This window comes from Lissotriton helveticus, chromosome 9 (assembly GCF_964261635.1).
Source record: "Lissotriton helveticus chromosome 9, aLisHel1.1, whole genome shotgun sequence".
NCBI lineage: Eukaryota > Metazoa > Chordata > Amphibia > Caudata > Salamandridae > Lissotriton > Lissotriton helveticus.
Genome location: NC_136070.1, coordinates 912,764,110 through 912,782,494, shown reverse-complemented (window position 1 = coordinate 912,782,494; position 18,385 = coordinate 912,764,110). Strand labels below are relative to the sequence as shown.

Sequence of the window (18,385 nt, the reverse complement as noted above, 5' to 3'; positions counted from 1 at the left end):
CGTCCAGCGCACATTTAATGGATGCGTTGGATATCAGTTTCCCTTCTTGTATTAGTGTTTCTGCTCCCTCCTTGTAGGCATCAGGCAAATGTTGTAGCAGTTGCTCTAATGTGTCATAATGCGCCCTATTGTATCTGGCTAATAGGGCCTGTGTGTTGGAAATTCTCCAGATATTAGCTTCTTGAGCAGCTACCCTTTTCACAGAAGCTTCTAATATTTTAGACTCCTTGTCTGGAGGAGGAGCATTGGATACCACCAAAGAGTCCAACGGCAGCTGTCCCTTAATGTATGTAGGGTCCACAGGCGCCGGTCTGTATTTTCGTTCAATTCTGGGGTTAACAACCCTTGCTCTTGTGGTTTCCTTGAAAATGTCTCCTGCGTGTTTAAGGACACCTTTTAACATTGACAAAGTTTTAACTGATTTTCCCGAAGTGGAGAAAGTGTCAAACAAGAAGTCCTCTTCAATTGGGTCAGCATGCATGTCCACATCATGATTTTGTGCTGCCCTTTCTATTAGTGCGTTAAACGCTGCTGTATCTTCTGTTGGTGAAGTTTTGACAGGATAAGTAGGAGTATCAGGAATAGTTTGTGACTCCCCCTGGTCAACAGTGTCTGTCCAGGTTTGAGTCTGGTCATCCTGATCATTGTCCGCAGGGTAAGTATATTGTTCATCATAGTCATACCCCATATCCTCAGTAGAGTGTGTGGGTGAGTATGCAGAAGTGTCCTGGTCATGGTACCTTACAGTCTCAAAAAGACAGGCGATGTAGAAGAATCCCTTTTTGAGTGGAATTTTATATGATTCCAGAGGATTTTCCGACCTGATCTTTCTTTGATAAACAGTAAGTCTGCCGGTTTCGGAGTCGATATACAGCTTCGACTGATCATCATAGGAGGGCTCCTGGTACATTACGTCCTCTTCCTGAGGATGACCAATTTTCCCAAGTGACACCGTCTTGGGTGTTTCGACCCCTGTTTTCGGCTCGATTGCCTTAGGGCGTGCTGTCGGGGGCAACCCGAATTTTATCGGTGGCATAGCGTCTTTTGACAGACTGACCTTCTTCGGGGCTGGCGTAGATATAGGACCGACCGACTTCACCCTGTCGCCGTGCTTCTGGCCTTGCGTAGACTTTGGTGCTTGTTGCGTCGGAGGCGCGCTCTTTTGCCTCGATCCGACTTGCTCCTTAGAGGCGCTTTTAGGTTTTGGCTCGAGGGCTTTGACGAGCTGTGGTCCGTCGACTCGGTGCCTCGGTTCGAAAACCTTCCGAGACTCGAGTCCTTTGTTTGTGTCGCTGTCCGTCAACGCCGACCTCGTCGGTTCGACGCGCTTGGTTTTAGCGATGGACTTTAGCGCACCAATTTTCGGCTCGACGCCCTTTATGTTTGACCCCGCAGGGTCGTCGACACTTGTTTTCGTGGTTGAAGCCGATGTGTCCGAACTCTTCGATCCGAGAACTGTTTTCAGCAGTTTCGGTTTCGTTTTCGACTCGATGGCTTTCGGTTTCGCTTTTAGTAATGCAACCGATGGCGCGTGTGATATATTCTTAGCCGGGCCGAGACGCGGGGCTATAGAATGTTTGTTATGGTCTTGGCTAAGGCCTTTTGGCGATGCCTCGACCTGAGCCTTTGGAAGTGTTTCAGTGTCTTTTTGGGGCCCAGTACCCACTGCTGGGCCTGGTTCATCGCTCGAGTCGTCATCGACGGCTCTGATGGGGGACACGTCGTCCCTTACCTCGTCGACGTTTTCATCGTTAGACGTTTTCTTCTTCGTCTTCATAATAATTGGAGTCGTGCTCCGAACCTGGATCCGACGGCTGTTCTGGATCCTCAGTCTCGACGACCTCATCGTAGTCTTCCTCAAAGATATTCACCGGGTCGGGTGCTGGCTTCGTCATTGTTTGTCTCGCTGCACGTCGGAGCCTAAGCGTCTTCTTTGACCGGAATCGAGCACAAGCTAGACAGTTGTCCTCATTGTGGTCTGGTGATAAGCACTTGTTGCACACCGGGTGAACGTCGATGTGCGGGTATTTAGTTACAAAGGGGGCATCGTTTGAACGGGCTCCGTTCCATCGACGATCGGGCCTCTGGTGTCGAAAAGGCCACGTGGCTCTCTTCGACGTCCTGCTCGAAAAGAACTGGAACAAGAACTCAGCACCGATCGAAATAACAATACCGACGACCCCGAAGGCCTTTTGGCCTTTTAGAAAAGTTTCCGAACTTGAGTAAAGAAAGTACATCCGGACCCAATGGCGGAAAAAAACAATCTGAGGATGGAGAGGATGCCCATGCGCACTGTAGTCCAGGGGAGGAGCCACCTATCTCGTGATACTTCAAAGACTCTTCCAGGACAACAATGTGCAATCATCCAGACCCAACACTAGGCGGCGATCTATGCACAAGATATGAATTAAGCAGCCCACATGCCTCGAACATATATATATTCACTATAAAAACAAAATGTTTACATTAATTATAGTAAGAAAACCTTTTTTTCCTTTAACCAACCAAACTTAAACTACACAAGCTTTAGAAATTCTAAAGCTTTCATTTACATTTTATCCAACACCTTTAAATTGTTAGAAGTAGAGCACCTCCATATACACTCCTTTCAGCTTCATAACCAATCAGCACCAACCATATCTTGTCACTACCATGCACCGTGTTGGGACTGATGACATAATTTGAGATGTTATAAGTGTTGCTATAAATGCTATAATTTCACATGCTTGAGAAATGTTGCATACAAGAGTATAAGCAGTACATGTAAAAGGCAAGAGGTATAGTTAATGTAGAGTAGAGAGTGCGGTGACAAGACTTTTCGGAGGTGCACGACTTACAGTAATTTGAAGGTGGTGCGTAAATTAAAGTTATATTTCTAACAATTTGTAATGTTTGTGTATTTTAAATTGGGTTTGTAGAGAATAAAAATACTATTTCCAGTATTGTATTGTTTGTGCAATCCACCTTGCAATAGTGTTCTTGGTTACTGGTCGGCCCAGAAAACTGGTGGCGAAGGAGACAAAAAGCGGTTTTGTCTTCCTGCACTCCTTTGTCCGTTCTATGTAAAGCATTACTGCCCTTCTGGCGTCCAGTGTGCATAATGCTCTTTCTGCGCTTGTTGTAGGCTTTTGGAAGAAACCTGGAATTTGGATAGATTGATTCATGTGGAACCTTGAAACCACCTTTGGTAAGAAGGGTGGGTCCATTCTCATTACAATCCTGTTGCTGTGTATTTGTAAGTAGGGTAATGCGAGTGCTTGCAGCTCGCTTACCCTTCGTAGTGAAGTGCTCGCCAATAGAAATGCAGTTTTCAGCGTGAGCATATGGAGTGTGATCTTGTGCATGGGTTCGAATGGCGCCTTCATTAGTTGCGCCAGTACCACGTTGAGGTTCCATGTTGCCAGTGGTAACCTCTTAGGGGGGGGCTATTATTTTTGCTCCTTCCAGAAACCTTTTTACCACTAGTGAGGTGAATAAACTTCACCCTGTTTCTCCTCTTGTGTACCCTACTAGTGCTGCCAAGTGCTCTCTAAGAGAGGTGTAACTTCGCTTGCTTTGCAGTAGACGAGTTAGGTATTTTAATACTGTTGATTCCCTTGTTCTCCTGTTTTGAAGTTTCTCCTTGGCGCACCATTGCGAGAATCTCTTCCATTTGGCTGCGTACCATTTTCCCGTGGTAGATCTTCGTGCCTCTCGTAATACGGCTCTAGTGCTATCTGGCAGTTTGAGGTGTGCAAACTCTAAGTCTTCAGGAGCCATGCAGCCAAGTTGAGGCTCTCCGGCTCTGGGTGCAACACCTTTCCGTTTTGTATGCTTAACAGATCTTTTTTTTTTGGGAACTTGTGAGCTGGGCTCTGCGCCATTTCCATTATTTGTGAGAAGCAGGTCTGTCTTTGGCCCACTGTGGTGAGATTAGAATCAGTGTCATGTTGCTGGCTCTGCACTTGTTCAGTACCCTGTGTAGCAGAGTAGGCAAATGTCCCTGACCAACTTATCCATAGGGCATTCCCTAGGGATTGACTGCACGTTTGTCTCGATGCGAAGTGTTGGCATTTTGGGGTGTTGCAAATACGTCTATTTGCGGTGTCCCCCATTTATTGAATATTTTCTGTAACTCCTGGTGGTTGATCTCCCATTCGTGGGATGCGGACGACTGTCTGCTCAGTCGGTCCGCTTCCACATTGTCCTTTCCTGGGAGGTATATTGTTAGTAGGTCTATTTGTTTCAGAATAGCCCATTTCCAAATGTCCCGTGCTAGTGATGACAGGATCACTGAGTGAGTACCTCCTTGCTTGTTTATGTAGAACATAGTTGTGGTGTTGTCTGTTTGAATCACTCCTTCCGTATAGGTGCTCCTGAAAGAGTAGTTTCTTACCTGTAACTCCAGTTCTGTAGTAGGGGTATCTCTGTGTATAGTCATAATCTGGGAATAGTCCCGCCCATGTGCGAGACCCCGGAGCACTCAAAATAGTCTCTTAAGTTGTCTTCTGCAGTCCTGCATAGACACTTAGGAGAAAAGACAAATAATGCAGCCTGACATTAACAAGGCTACATTGGTCAGCACTTCATCCTGAAGTGAAACCTGATAGCCAAATAATATTCTCTGCTTTGCTGTCCTAACTGACCCCAGGATTATCATCGGGGGCTGACCGCTGTGATCCCGGACCGTGGAGGGGGCTCTGTCACCGTGTCCTGTGCCCCTCGCTGCCGCGCTGCCAGGGTGTGGGGGCTGTCCTGAGGCCTCGAACTACAACTCCCAGGCTGCCCATTGAGGCGCGCACCACCAGCGTCAACATCAAGCGCCTGGAGGCACTTAAATCATCACCGCGCCTCCCGCAGCGCGGGACTCCATTCTCTGCTTTGCTGTCCTACCTGAACCCAGGATTATCATCGGGGGCTGACCGCTGTGATCCCGGACCGTGGAGGGGGCTCTGTCGCCGTGTCCTGTGACCCGCACTGCCTGCGTGTGGGGGCTGTCCTGAGGCCTGGAACTACAACTCCCAGGCTGCCCATTGAGGCGCGCACCACTAGCGTCAACATCAAGCGCCTGGAGGCGCTTAAATCATCACCGCGCCTCCCGCATCGCGGGACGCGCGCGGGCCAAGGGCAGGCCCGTTCGCGCCCGTCAATGCCCAGAAAAGGCTGGGCTGGGCCACATCTCTTGATTTCGGCGCTTTACCTCCGAGTGCTGAGAATAGATCCAAGTAGCGGTAAGACTGATTACATTGAAGCCATTACACTGGGAAGGACACATTTTCACTTTTAAATAGAAAAACTTTTTGGGGACTTTCAATTTTAATACTGGAACATCATCGATTCACTTTTTGGCTTTCTTTATGTAACATTTATTTCTGTTCGATGTTTTTAAATTCATATCCTCATATCTCAAGCTTCTTTGTGAAGCACTTATTTGTTGTTCCTCAACTTATAAAGGGGGTGTAACGTACCTATTTGTAACCCACTTAACGGAAATGGGGAAAAGGAAAGCTGCTGAATTAGTTTCAGGAAAGAAAAAGATAGCAAAACTAGTAAAACTAAAGAAACCACCAAAAACAGCAGGCGAAAATTGTACTTTAGACGCAGTCGATGAATTGATAGAGGAGGTTGAATCCATGTTATCAGTAGGGAGTGCGAACAAGACAAACAATAGAGGTAAAATCTCCTCTTATTATGAAAGGAAAGATAAGGGTGTCACCACGAAGCTGGTATCCCCTACAGTCATACTGCACCAAACAAATGGTGTAGACCTAATTCAAACATCCCCACGCATTGTTTTACATAAACCAGGCCAGAGTACAGGTACTACTCCCTCTCCTGCTGTAATAGGTAAAGATGGTATGGAAAGGGTTTGACATAACTCATTGGATAATGAGGTAATAACTGTTGAGTGCTCAAATAGATTTTCGCCGTTAGAGCTTAATGATGAAGAACCTCAGGGGGATTGCTTGAAAGATACTGTAGCAACCTGTATGAGCGATTTGCCTGTAACAGAGGAGCATATTAAGGATGCTTTAGTGCACACCCATGAACTGGTGAAGGTCCTTTTTGAAAAACTGAATATAGTTCAAGAGGAGGTCATGGTTATAAAGAGAATGATAGAGGCACTTACAATATGCCCCCCTCTTATTCCAGATACTATTTCAATAGGTAACCCTGGTGTAAATGTATTAATGGGGAAAAAACCTGACCCCCCCCATTATTAGTAAGTGGGGATCAAAATTAACAAATAAAATCAGCAAGGATCAATCTGTGGGTATCCCTTTCAAAGGAAAATCACCATTACCACAAAAAGCTAATAAAAGATCATTGGAAAAGGGTGGGTTGAGAGAGCACAAGTTCCCATGAACCCCGCCAGTTTCTTGATAGAACACCATTATCTTGGTTCCCCCCTAATGAGAACCAAAAATGAGATGTCACATGGTCCTTGGACAACCGATATTTACCAACTTTCGGGTTGAGGGGAGATAATGTGAGAAGTTACCTTGGGGTAAAAGAGTTGAATATTATGAAGCACCATAGTAGTTATAGTAGAAGGAATGAAAAGCAAAATGTGCACAGTATTTTTTAACTAATGTACTGAGACAAACATCTAGCATAAGAGAAGATAAGGACTCCCTTGTCAATAAAGCTACCCACTGGTTTAGAAAGGTAAGGCAATGCCGGTCTATTATTAGATGAGACATAAAAAATGTAGAAATGATCCTCCAAGATATAGGGAACCTAGATGATATAAAAGTATCTTTCTGGTCCAAGGAAATCCCTGAAAATTTAATTATCATGAGTTTAAGATCCCACCTCCTTTTTAAATCAAACATTTGACAGTGTTGAATTGAGGGATATGCCGACAATTTCCAACATGGAAATATACAACCATGTAGTGACCTAGAGACAATAGATTGACTGTCTCAACCTGCAGATAGACATCCTGAGCCAAATGAATTACTTCGTTCACCTGCACAAGTTAGTCGGTACCTGCAACAAACTAATGAGCTAAAAGCTCCCTCCTTAGGAATAAACCCATTAAATGAAAGTAACCAACAAGTCGTAAATGACCATAGGGATGTTGTAATTTTTACATCTGATGTTGATCCCACAATAGATCTAGTGAGGGAAGTTGCATTAATTCAAAACACTCCTCAAGCCCCCTCACAATCTCTACCCCATCGTAGACTTAAAATCATATCTTGGAATATAGCAGGACTCACAAGAAAAATGCGAGATCCGGACTGGCACACATATATTGCTATGTTTGATATTTGTTTGTTCCAAGAATCGTGGGCAACAGAATCCTTATTTAAAAATGGCTATAGGACCTTTAGTATTGAAGCACGTCAATCGGCTAGAGGGAGAGACCTTCAGGTGGGCTGCTAGTCTGGATAAAGATTGAAGTAAATGTCTCTGTAGATATACTATCTACTGGCTCTGATGATATTTTGGGACTAAAACTTAACAACTTAAATAAGTACATGTTTAAGTCAGACTGAGAGACCCATCAAAAGAGTCAGTAATCATTACTCGATTAGAGGAGGTACTCTATACTGTCCCTTCAAAAGATCTAGTCCTAATTGGCGGCGATTTTAACTGCTGCTACGAGCCCCTACAGGGAGAGAGTTTGGTCACTGAGGAACAAGATCTTGTAATGGGCATTCCCCTATTGGATACATTGGAGACGATGAGACCCACTGTCTCTGCTCTACAGCTGTTTAATTTTAGTATTGAAAAGGGATTGAGAACATGCAATGGCAGAAGCCAGCTAGATATCCAGCGCTCACATACTTTCGAGAGGGTTATCCTCCTCTAGAATTGATTACATTACGATAGGTATTGGTTATTGGGATTACGTTGAGGGATTTATTGTAGATAGTGATCACTTTCCCTTATGCCTAGTACTTTCAGGGAGTCTTATTAAGTATTTTTTTCCATCTGGACCAGTTATGGTTCCGGATGTAATCCAGCCTCAACTTGCTAATAATAGGAGGGCTCTGAAATGGCCAGTTATTTTGGGCAATACTGATCTTTTAACATTTGTATATAATATCTATGCTGATTTTTTAACACAGTATTTAGTGGGGTCAATAAATGGCCCAACGATAACCCAAACCCATCAGATGTTGATAAATACTATTAGGCCCCACTTAACTAAACCAGCTTTTGGAAGTGATAAATCAAAAACCAAAGATGGTTGTACTAATCTTTGGTTTGACTCTGGCTGTTCCCTTGCTAAGAAAAATTTGTGTAAGGCTCTTGACTCTAAAAACATCATGATTAGGGAAGCAAGGGTTATCTTTACTAGCGTCCAGAAAGCTGCACGTAGGAAATGGGAAGATGACTGTTGGGCTGAATTGTTATTAGCTTCCAAGAAGAATGATCAATTCCTGTTTTGGAAAATGTTAGCAAATAGCTCAATGGCAGAAAACCCGGTGCAAGATTATCATTTGGACCCTACGACTTGGTATACTCATTTTGCCTGTCTTTATGCACCTCCTGTTACTGCTAATGAAGATTCTGTAGCTACTGTTATAGGATTTTTGTCTCTGAGCCATGTACCTGCTCTCCAGTTTTCCTTGTCAGAAACCAGAAGGGCAATTGATGCAATAAAACCATCCAAGGCACCAGGCCTCGATAAGATCCTGGGGGACATATTTAAACATGAGCCAGATGTATGGGCCCCTTATATAAATCTTCACTGTAACAGCATAGCCAACGGCCAGCCTGTACCTGCTTCATGGAAAGGAGCAGAGATTGTTCCAATCTACAAGAAAGGCTCCAAGAAAGAACCCGCAAATTATAGACCAATCAGTCTTTCAGATATTTTACAAAAAGTTTACGCTTAACATATTCTAGATAGGCTGAACGATTGGATTATGGATAACAATATGCTCTCCTCCTGCCAAGCAGGTTTTAGAAAGAAAACTAGCACGATAGACCAGGTACTGAGATTAGAATTATTGCCTGGAAGTTTACAAGGCTGGGCCGAGGGAACTTGTAAGTGGCCTTCATTGATTGAAGGCTGCTTTTGATTCTATTCCAAGGGACTGTCTTTGGACTAGTCTTCTGAATATGGGGGTCTCAAGCAATATTGTATTACAGCTCATTAGACTACATGAGAATACATATGCAAAAGTGCGTTGGGGGAAAGGGGGTGAACTGACAGAGGAGATACCTGTAAAAAGGGGTGTGCTCCAGGGCTGTGTCCTGGCGCCAACCCTCTTTCTCCTGTATGTCTATGATATGACTACAGTACTTAAAAAGGCTAACCACGATTCCCCAAAATTGGGAGGTGAACACATCTGTGCTTTAACTTTTGCCGATGATACCATCCTGCTATCACAAACCCCAAGGGGACTGCAAAATATTTTAGATGCATTGGATGGATATTGTAGACAAAGGGGTCTTGAAATTAACACGATTAAAACCAAATATATGACTTTCAGACCACACAGATGTTTCAATAACAAAATGCAGTCAAGTGGAGTTAGCTTGGAACGGGTGACACATTTCTTTTATCGGGGGGTGACCATAAATTCTAAACTTTCCTGGAACCCACCGATTATGAAATCTAAAGCTCTCCTTAATCAATACGCTGGCCCAATTGTAAGAAAACTTATCAACTTCATCAAAGGCTGTGACCCCCACTTTATTAGTCTACAAAGCTAGGGCACAATCGGCTGCCTTATATGGCTCAGAGTTATGGGGAGGTGGGATCCTTGTCCCACTAACTTTAGCAGAAAATAAAATGATGAGGAGATTCACAGCCCTTCCACAAAATACTCTAGTGATGCCTCTAATGTTGGATCTGGGCCTTAAACGGATTGAGTACAGGGCCATATGGATGTCTCTTTCCTATTGGATTAGAGTATGGACAACTGAAGAATTGCAGACATATAGAAATGCGATAAGTGAATTGATTAGTCTTGATACCTTTGTCACATTTCCTTGGTTGATCCATATCCGCACTTGGTTTTTGAGACTAGGTTTGAAAAGATTCTGGGAGCACCCGGAACATCTCTCCCCTGATTCGAAACTGGAGTGTAAAACTACTTTTTGGAGTTATATTGATCAAAATACTGCAGTTTACCCCGGCTATGGATCGCTTACTAAGCGTTTTTTACGTTTCAAAATAAGTCCCTTCTTCGAGCCGTTTATGGATAATATTGAGCCCCTCCTAGCTAAAGTGCTTTACCTAAAATTTAGATACGGTACATTGTAAATTAAGAAATTTACGTCTAGGTGGGGGAAAAATCCCGAAGAGGGCAATGATTCTTTCTGCACCGAGTGTGCTTTGGGTAGACAAGAAGACCTAGCTCATGTTCTATTTTTCTGTACTTGTTATGAAATCCCAAGGAGACAATAGATTCGGCCATTGGGTAGGAACTTGGGCATCAGACAGTACGTTGAAATGTTACGTATTCTCACAACAGACACATCTAGGTTGGTCGTATTTGGGTTGAGCTGAATCCTACTAGCGACCAATTTTATTAGATTAAAACGAGGTTTAAAATTCTGAAATATGAGGGAATATGATTTTATATGATTCATGGTCTTGCCTAAGTGTTGTAACCTACTTTTAAATATATCTGCTTAACTATGTGAGAAATGCTGTATAGCAGGATTTTGTAGAGGTTTTATCATCTATAATGTTATGTCCATGATAAGTAATGGTCCTAGGACTTATGAGTTAATAAGCGTTTTTTTTGCTTGACTGCATTCTTGTGAAAAATATTCCCTATAGGGTGTTGGAACTTGGGATTAATTAAAAAAGTATTTTATACTGAGGATTTTCAAAATTGTATTTTAAATACTGAATTCATTACTGATATTATATGTAATATATATCGCTTTTATCCTATTTATACATGTATTCTAAATGTTATTGATTCACTTTTTTCTTTGATGATTCAGTGAATCGAATAAAGATGTTTTACACTATAAATTTACACATTTGACAGAGTTTCACACAGAGAAACTCCCCTTCACAAAAATCCTTTGTCATGATAGAGAGGAAGGGTTGGACAGACAAGCCTCAGAGGCTGCCATTATGCATCTGGAAATGGGATACCGTGCCTTTAAGAAACCCTCCAGAGACACTCGATATCCCATGATGCACAGCCAAAGGCAAGTTACTTTCAGTCCTCTTTGAAGGTCTCTTAAAGCCAGGCCTGTAGCATCCAGGAAAAATAAGTTTCTTCCACCGGGGAGGAGAGTGGGTCGCTGATGACTATCACAGAGGTACCCCTACTACAGAACTGGCGTTACAGGTAAGAAACTACTCCTTCTGTAGTAGGGGATCTCTGTGTATCGTCATAATCTGTGAATAGAATGGCAAGCCCATCCCTAACATCCAAATCCAGCGGAGGAAGAAAACTAGATTAAAAATCCTTACTGAGCAAATAAATTCCTCAGCGAAGCCTGCCCAACTTGCGCATCTGTCCTGGCATCAGAATCCAGGCAGTAATGTTTAGCAAAGGTGTGGACATATTTCCACGTAGCCACCCTACAGATGTATGCAATGGGAATGTTACATAGCATAGCTGCTGTAGCTGCTTTGCCTCTAGTTGAATGCGCCTTAAGCTTACCCCCGAGTCTTGTTAGCCTTTTGGTAACATAGTTGTATACAGGACACAATCCACCCAGAGATGGATGGTTTGGAGGTGGCAAGACCAGTCCTGACTGCACCGTAATTAACAAACAACTGATCTGACCTAAGTATATCTATGTCTTATCTAAGTAGAATTTCAACACCCGTCTCACATCAAGCGAATGGAGAGACCTCTCCGCCGGACAGGAAGGATGTTGAAAAAACGTAGGACACGTGATCGTCTGGTTGACATGGAAATCAGATATCACTTTAGGGAGAAACTTAGGATGAGTCCTCATGACAACCTTGGAAGCATGAAATACAGTATAGGGCTCCTAACACAGAGCCTGAATCTCATTCACCCTGCAAGCTGATGTTATAGCCACGAGGAACTGACAGTTTTTTTGTTGTTTTGTTATATAACACGCCCTGTTGATGTTGTCTGGGTGTGTGTTGAAGTTTGTGAAGTCACTTGGAGGCGGGCTGTTGGCCTCCTCTGGGTGTGCTACCTCATCCTCTTGTGCGCCCACGAAAGGACTGGCCCCTAGGTTGGTATAGCCATGTCTGCTGTTGCTGTCCCTGCTGTTTACCCTAGTTTCCCCCTTGGAAGCCTTGGTGAGATGTGGCTGGTTGGTTGTTACCCCTGCCTGCTGGTCTTCGTTGAGGTACTCCCCTTCTCATCTCCCTGAATTGCAGGGCTCCCATTGACCTTGCAGTTTCATTTTCCTTTTTCAGTTGGTTCAACTTTGTCGAATGTGCTGCTGAATAGTTGTTCACCATTAAAGGGTGTGCTGAGGATGTTACTTTGGACTTCGGCCTTGAAACCAGATATACGGAGCCAGGCAGGCTTGATGTTTCTGCTGCGTCTAGAGCCGATTTCAAACATGTATTTGCCATGTTTTTCCCCTCCTCTCCCAGGTGGCTGGCCCTCTTCTGGTATTGGTCTGGTAGGTGCTTGAGAAGTTCTCCAACCTCCTCCCAGTGTTGATACACATGCCTACTAATGAGGGCATTGGAGTTTGCGATACACCACTGTATTGTCGCACTCCTTTCCATATTTCTCCCTGTGAGGTCCATCCTCTTGCTTTCCTTGTCAGGAGGTGGTCCTGTATTTGTGGGGATGTTGGCTCTCTTTCTGGCTATGGCTGCTATGATGGATTCAGGTGGTACTGACCCTCTGATGTACATGGGGTCCTGTGAGGAGTGTTTGTATTTCTCTTCACATCTTGGGGTGATAGATCTGCATATTACTGGTTCTTTGAACGCCTCCCTTCCTTGGTCCAGCTCACTAGGAAGCACTGGCAAGAATTGGCTCCTTGTTTGTGTTGGCAAACGTGTTTTCAGCAGGAAACAGCCCTGAGGCTTTTCCTCCTCCAGCTTCACTTTGTAGGTCTCTGCCGTCTTTTTTATGACTTGGCTGTACATTCCAATGTCGTCTGGCAGCGAAAGCCTCGAAGGGTAGGACTCTACGCCCTCTTCCGGCATCGAGGTCCTGCCAAGGAAGATCTTGAGACCCTGATATTGTCGAGGCCTGGTACGATTCTTCTTCCTGGCCGAAGTAATACAGGTGGTCTTCTACCTGCTCTTCGGCGGGTTTTGGAGTGTTCGGCGGCTGGAGTTCCTCCGCATCGCCCTCTGCTTCGACCTAGAGCACAGGTTTCGATGGAATCATGTACCAGCTCATTTCGTCGTCGAACTCCTTCTTTCTCTGGAGAATATTTGCCATTTTGGCCTAGAGTCTTCTCCTTTTCCTGTCCACCTAGGACGCTTATTCGGTGTAGAGATTCTCCGACTTTCGTTACGCAGTCGTGGACCATGTCGCGGTATTGGGCTTGGACGATGGGCCCTGCTTTTGGGCCTCTTGCCTCGACATCGAGTGTTCCTTTTCTGGAACTGCTTTTGACGGCCTCACCTTTTCCAGGCTTTTCCCCGGCTGGGAGTCCTTAGCCAAGGATCCGCTGGGCTGTTTCTCTTTGGGTGAGGCTGCTAGCGTCGAGGACTTCGACAGCAGTGCCCCTTTTTGGGAGGAGTTGGGCTCACTCAGTGTCCGTCGAGGTTCTAGGGGTCGACGACTCTTACACCTCGACGTCCGTAGAGTCTTCTGGCCCTTTGGCGATGTTGTCCTCTTCATCACTGGAGAGGTTCAAGTCTCAAAGCGATGGAGGTGCTCCCTGGCCCTGCAGGCATGCTTCGCCATCGGCTGCCTCTCTCTCACCCTAAGTGTCTTAGGCGTGAAAACCGTGCAGGCGTTGCAGTCCTCGCTTTGGTGGTCAAGCGGAAGGCAGAGATTGCAGACTGGATGCTGATCCTTCTGCGCGTACTTGTGTCTGCAGTTCTTGCAAAATTTGAACAGTGTCTTGCCTATCACAGTGCTCAGGGGGCCCCCTGTGCGCGCATCATCCATGACACATCGAAGGATTGGTTCTCTTCCTTCTCACTCGTCCCCGTTAGTTGACTGGTGCTCTGGACACTGCAAGCCGATTTCCTGGTGTATTTGTGTTGATTTTCCGGTGATTCTGCCTCCAAAGTTCTGGAGCTCCTTCGTTGACGATCAAGACCCAACAGTGGAAAAAAGATTCTGAGGATGGCGACCACAGGAGGGAGCTTCCGCCGGAAGCGCCCCAACGCCACAGAGGACACCAAATGGTGGTACGTCGACGCCCACCCTACCTGGGCCGGAAAAAAAAGGAAATACGACAATTCAAATTGGCATGTTATCCAGTAAAGTAGGGTGTCGCAGACTGTCAGAGTGAAGTCTAGTGTTTTAGAGTGGAGTAGGGTGAAGAAGAGTTGTAGTACAGGGAGTATCGTATAGTACAGTGGAGGTGAGTGTTGTAGAGTGGCGTATCATAGAGGACAGGAGAGTCGTCTAGTGCCATACAGTGGTGTAAAGTGGGTGGGAGTGGAGTGGTATTATTCAGTGGAATTGCATACTGTGAAGTAGAGTGTCGGACAGGAGAGTGGCGCTGAGTTAACTATGGTACAGAAGAGTAGAGTGGTACAGAGGCGTAGAGTGGCATAAAGGTAGTAAAGTGGAATACAAGACTGAGTGGAGTGGCATGCCGTTGACTAATGTGCCGCCTTCCCCAGCAGGCGGGGGGTCCAGTTAGAACTCTGCTTGCGGGTCCCAAAGTATCCAACACACAATCCAAGGTTCTGGAATCTCCAAGAGGATCCTAGAAAGTGTGAAACTTCAATTCCGCAATCCACTTGAACAAAACTCTGACAAATTCACTGGTACTCCAGGCTGTGAATTCTTTGTGGGGAGGTCCCTGTGAGCTCTGTTAACCTGTAGCTTGCAGGAGTCCACTCTTTAGTCCTTTTGCAGCAAGGTAATCCACAGGGCTTCAGTTTCACTTGGTGCAGTCTTCAGAGGTCAGGCCTTAGAAATGTTTGCACAGCAAAACTTCTCAGCAGGGCACTTCTTGCTTCAGTAAGTTTCAAGCAGCAGATCTGGAGGGCTCTGTCCCTCTCAGATACTTATTCAAAATTCTCCGAGTCAAGCACAAGGTCACTTCTGATGAATGAGAGCAGGGTAACTCCTCATAGTTATGACCACGTCCTGTAGAGGGCGGTATTATTTTGTTTCAGAGTGCACCAGTCTTCCAAATCCATAATGGCTGATTTTCCGACAAGGAGGTAAGAGCTGGCTAAACACACCCCCTGGGATGGCTTATCTCCATGGACTCTCCCTCAACCATCTGCACATAACTTCCTTAAGCCTAGCCCTGACTCTGGGTCAAGAGTGAAACTGAAACCCAGGCCTCCCCATTGCCTTTGAAGAGCATGGTTTACGACTCCACCCCCTGGCCTGGCATTCCTATAGACCAGCACACTGCCCTCCTAGCAGAGTGGTTACCCCAGGGATTCTGTATCACCTCTTCAAAGCAGCCTGGTTAATCCACTTAACTCTGACCAATCAGGGCAGACCACTGGAAGGCTGAAGTTGGATTTACAAACAAGAAAGTCGTATAACTTCTTGTATGTACACTTTAGGAGAAATTCAACAATATAATATTGTTGGATTTACTACCACCATTCTGGAAGTCTTGGAATGGTCCGGCTAGTCCTCTCCTATCAATATTTATCAATAACTTCCTACCATGTTAACCTATGGGCCATGGGTGAGTGTTTGTATTGTCAACGCTCCGTCCATCATCACCTTTGGTTTTTCTTTGTTCGCCCTAAGTTGGCAGGGTATGCTCAGACGTGAGTCCCTTGCTCACTTTGCCACTGGAGTCAAGCAAGCCCGGCTGAAGGCAGCTGTAATGCCAGAAACCGGTCCTGGGAAGCTTGATTCCGGTCCAGGGAAGACATGGCTTGGCAGTTCGGGCTGGACTGTTCCCATGAGGCACAGGGTCAGACTGATTTGCATATGGCCATGTCTGAACTGGGGTGGGGGAGTGAGCTAAAGAACGGTGATGGATTAAACCCAGATCAGTTGACTGGGGGTGAGTGTTTGTATTGTCAACGCTCCGTCCATCATCACCTTTGGTTTTTCTCTGGCATTCCTATAGACCAGCACAGTGCCCTCCTAGCAGAGTGGTTAACCCCAGGGATTCTGTATCACCTCTTTAAAGCAGCCTGGCTAATCCACTTAACTCTGACCAATCAGGGCAGACCACTGGAAGGCTGAAGTTGGATTTACAAACAAGAAAGTCGTATAACTTCTTGTATGTACACTTTAGGAGAAATTCAACAATATAATATTGTTGGATTTACTACCACCATTCTGGAAGTCTTGGAATGGTTCGGCTACTCCTCTCCTATCAATATTTATCAATAACTTCCTACCATGTTAACCTATGGGCCATGGGTTTTGCAATGGGGAAAATGACTTGGGCCAGTTTTCTAGCACCAGGGTTTATAAAAACATATTTTATAAGTATTTCCCTAATTTCTACAGGACCCCCACCCCCTGTGCAACTAGGGGAGACTTTAGGGGTTCTGAATCTGCAGAAATATTGCAGTTCCTCCTTACCCAGTGCTCCTAGCTTCAAACTCGAATTTGAAGTGACATGTGAAATTTCACTTTACCCAGGCATATAAAAATCCATTTTATAAGGGTGTACCTTATAGATAACTGACCCCCCCCCCCCCACCCCTGGGATATCTAGGGGAGACCCTGGGGCTCCCTAATATGCCAAAACATTGTAGATTTTCCATTGTTAAGTGCCCCTACTACCAAAGTCGAGTTTGGGCACAATTTAATGTTTAAAAGCAGCCCTGGTACTCAGTGCCGCTTTTAAACTGACCTCAGGCTTCAGCAAACAGCTGCTGGCCTCTAAAGTGCCATGCCTCAGGGTACTGGGGACTTCTAGGTAGTTGTTTCAATCCCCTGCCCGATTATATACTAGGGACCTATGGGGTAGGTCATGCCAATTACAGGGTTACCCCACCATACCATAGTGTACCCTAGTGTATGTTGGGTGTTTTAACTGTATTCTAATGTGTTCCTTTAAGCTCAGCACTGGCCCTGGGCCTGGTTAGGCAGAGCCCAGGGTCAGTCAAAATCAGTTACCACCACCATCAGTCAGCAACGAGCATAGGATAACTTTGCAACATGTAGATTATGGCCAACAGAGTAACGTAAAACAGCAATTTATACCACATTGCTTTTCTCCAGATTTGGCCTGGAGTTGGTCAATCTGACTGGTACATTTGGGTGTCGGGGGGGGGGGGGGGAGTGAACGGGAAGAGTTCTGAACAGACATGTGTACTCTCAAAAAGTGCTACTTGAAAAACAGTCACATGCACATGTACTGCACTTCTGATGGGGACCTCAATCTTATATTTCAAGCTCCGATCAAGACGTCCTCATTTTAGCTGAAGGGTGGATCTTCACTCATTTTTTAGCAACGGAATTAGATGAATGTCCTGACACAGAAGACATTATTAAAAATAAATTGTCCCAGTCACTTCTCTCATTTTCCAATTTTCAATCATCCGAGGTTTCTAAGCATGAGGGGACAATGGTTTGTCATCAAGAACAGGACATTGATAATGTAATAGATGCAGGAGACAAGCAGACTACAGGATGCACAATATACATTTCTTGTTTTTTCCAATATTCATCTTATTCTAAATTATGCCATTTGAATAACTATATATTACTTGAGTGGTGTTTGACAAGTTATTGGCAATTCTGGTTTGTCTTTAACTTTCAGTTCAGTTTAAGGTTTTGTAATCTCATAGGGGTCATTTTCACCCTTTCAATGCAGCTTTTAAAATATGTTGCAGATAGACTCAAGGGTGTAAACAGGTAGCTTTATTTGCATGATATATAAAGTTTAAGTAGAAGTACCTAGACTTGAGACCCCACCAAGAACATGGAATTCGACTTTAGCACAGCCCTTAAGTGACATACTCCATACACAATCACATACACTCACCAACACTCAGTGCAAGAATGCCACACGTACCTTTGTTTAAATGTCAGGCCTCCTATGGTCAGACATTACATTTCAGGGCTCGTTCAATAGCTGCTGTGATCTTCTGCATCTTTGAATCCCTGTCGACATATCCATCGCCATTCTAGCCAGGGACAGAAGAGATGACCACAAATTGTCATAACAGTAGACATTAAGCACAAAAACACACCTCTTGGTCAAAATAATTCCCATTTCCATTTTTCAAAAAAAGCTGCCAAAGGTGCAAATGGATGCAGACATTCAGATCCTTCTTAAAGCCAGATTACTTGTACAAAAAACAAAAAGCTATCTTCCCATGGCAATAATTGCCACAAACAAACGTCCCTTTCCCTTTCAAATAGTTCACTTCAAATACTTTTTCATATTCACTAGGGGA

At 44.8% G+C, this 18,385-nt stretch overlaps 1 long non-coding RNA gene across 1 annotated transcript in view; it reads right to left on the bottom strand.

The window, feature by feature from the left end:
* The window catches only part of LOC144781990 (uncharacterized), a 190,804-nt gene that overhangs the window by 23,148 nt on the left and 149,271 nt on the right, over window positions 1–18,385 (bottom strand). Inside the window, exon 5 of the long non-coding RNA XR_013601097.1 lies at window positions 18,001–18,112. This is a non-coding gene — a long non-coding RNA (uncharacterized LOC144781990). The remainder of the gene's footprint in view (window positions 1–18,000; window positions 18,113–18,385) is intronic.